Below are 2,651 nucleotides of genomic sequence, written 5' to 3' on the forward strand. Positions count from 1 at the left end.
GTTTCCGACAGAGGTCCCCAGTTCGCCTCAAGTTTTTGGAAGGCCTTCTGCCAACTCATAGGGGCACGGCCAGTTTATCTTCAGGTACCATCCGGAGTCCAACGGCCAAACTGAGAGGATGAAATCAGAGCTGGAAACCACCCTCAGATGTATGGTTTCCAACAACCCGTCCACATGGTCATCCTTCATTGTTTGGGCCGAGTACGCGCACAACACCTTGTGCTCCTCCTCCACTGGTATGTCTCCGCATGAGTGTCAGTTTGGCTATGCTCCGCTATTGTTCCGCGACCAGGAGCAGAAGTCAGAGTGCCTTCAGCCTCGAGGTTCATCAGACGCTGTCGGCTTACGTGGAAGAAGGCCGTCTTAATCTTCTGCGTTCCTCACAGCAGTACCAGCGACAAGCCAACAGACGTCGCCGTCCCGGTCCTACCCTGTACCCCGGCCAGAGAGGATGGCTCTCAACAAAGACTTACCGCTAAGGTGGAGTCTCGCAAGCTGTCCCAGAGATTCATCGGTCCCTTTAAGATTGCCAGGAGAGTCAATCCCGTTACTTTTCGCCTGCACTTACCCAGATCCCTCTTAAAATCAATCCCACATTTCACATTTCTTTATTAAAACCTGTTTGTTTTTCTCCCCTTATCCCGGCAGGCAGACCTCCCCTCCGCCCCGTGTCATCGGAGGCCAGTCGGCTATTTACCGTCCACCGGATACTGGATTCCCGCCGGGGGCAGCGTCCTGGCAGTATCTGGTGGACTGGGAAGGCTATGGTCCCGAGGAGCGCTCCTGGGTTCCTGCCAAGGACATACTGGACCCTGACCTCATTCGTCAGTTCAGGTCCTTCCACCCTGAGAAGGCTGGTAGGAACGTCAGGAGCCGTTCCTAGGGGGGGATTCTGTCAGGTTTTGGCAGGACTGTTTGGTTTTGTTCACTAGATGTCCCCCTTGCACCTTTTTTGTACCTTTTGTTTTTCTTGCCCTAATTATTGTTTGCACCTGTAAGTCATTCCTTGTTAGTATTTAAACCCTGTGTGTTTTTCCTTGCTCAGTGTTTGTATGTTAGCACCCAGCCCAGCCTTTGTGAACATTTTTCTCTTGTTGGATTTTCCAGAGGTCTCTGTTTTGTTCTCGTGTATTTTTGGATTGGTCTTTTGAGGTTTGTTCAGGACCCGGTGCGAGAAACAGTCACTAATAATTGGCAGAACCCAGAAGATGAGGCAGACACAGCAGTACTAGAGATGGTGGTTTAATAAAAAATAGATATCTTCCAAAATACAAAAGAAAATCCACAAAGTGGTAAAAACAGCAAGGGAAAAAAACAAACCTCAAAAGACCAATCCAAAAATACACGAGAACAAAACCAGAGAACCTCTGGAAAATCCAACAAGAGAAAAATGTTCACAAAGGCTGGGGCTGGGTGCTAACATACAAACACTGAGCAAGGAACTAAGGAACACACAGGGTTTAAATACTAACAAGGGAATGACTTACAGGTGCAAACAATAATTAGGGCAAGAAAAACAAAAGGTACAAAAAAGGTGCAAGGGGGACATCTAGTGAACAAAACCAAACAGTCCTGGCCAAAACCTGACAGTCTGTGAGTCTGAACTTCATCACATCATTTTGCAAGTCTCCATGTGCTGGCTCCATACATGTTGCTGTGAACACAAACACACATATTCACTTTTCTATTACTAGTGGCAGTTAGGATAGGTCATATTTGACACACAAACAGGTGCTATGCTGATGTTTGAACAGGTCAGACTAAACCTACATAATTCTCTTCTCCCCATCGACGACCGTTGGTGAGCAGGCAAGTGGTGAGGCTGGACGTGAGATTCTTTGACAGAGCCCCATTGACGGGCATAGCAGCGTAGATCAGCCCCTCATCAAAGATACTGGTCGGTCACACACAAACACACACACACAGAGCACTGATTACATTATCAATGGTGGTTATGATTGGCCTGATGGAACCAACCTGATCTCTGCATTCACCTTTTTATTTTACTACAGATATCATAAAATATGAAGTGAAATAGAATGGTGAACACAGCGATCAGACTAGGCTAGGTTATGCCCTAGACATTGTATGCATCTAAGAAGTATAAAATAAGCAACAAGTAATGTCAGTTTACATAAATTAGGTTTCACAATTGGGCTATCAAAGTAATAAAGTGGGTTACCTTCTATATTTGTACAAATGATGAGCCTGTGAAAGCTGTTGCCACCGACAGGTGAAGGTTGCTGGGTGGATACTTGCCAACAAGTGGCTGACTGTTCCATTCATAGGAATCCTCACAGTGAGGGCATGTCTGCATGATGCTGATGAGGGCCCCCTTGTTGGTCTTCTCTATGCTGCATGTTCGGCTGCAAACTGGACATCTCTCGAACAACTGCAGCAGGCAATATTATAAGATGGTGTGGACTGGGAGGGCCTGTAAAAGGGTGATATAATAGACAGCCAAGTGGTGAATTGCATTTATTTCTATAGAAAATACAAAGCTTTTTGCTAATGCATTTCACAATAAAAATTACTAGTTGTATCTGCTTGGCTGGGGAATTAGGCTACTAGTTTATCAAGCTGGGTATATTTGAATACAACTTTTCACATTTCACATAACAAACATTACCTGTCGTTGTTGATGAAGCCGT

At 45.7% G+C, this 2,651-nt stretch overlaps 1 long non-coding RNA gene across 1 annotated transcript; it reads right to left on the reverse strand.

Annotated features, from left to right (window-relative positions):
* Nucleotides 1-1,589: 1,589 nt before the first annotated feature.
* LOC139024028 (uncharacterized) lies at nt 1,590-2,428 on the reverse strand. Its single transcript, XR_011475265.1, has 3 exons — nt 2,183-2,428; nt 1,771-1,894; nt 1,590-1,654 (listed from the first exon to the last, which is right to left on the reverse strand). It is a non-coding gene; the product is annotated as an uncharacterized lncRNA (long non-coding RNA).
* Nucleotides 2,429-2,651: the final 223 nt, after the last annotated feature.

This window comes from Salvelinus sp. IW2-2015, unplaced genomic scaffold (assembly GCF_002910315.2).
Source record: "Salvelinus sp. IW2-2015 unplaced genomic scaffold, ASM291031v2 Un_scaffold887, whole genome shotgun sequence".
Lineage (NCBI taxonomy): Eukaryota > Metazoa > Chordata > Actinopteri > Salmoniformes > Salmonidae > Salvelinus > Salvelinus sp. IW2-2015.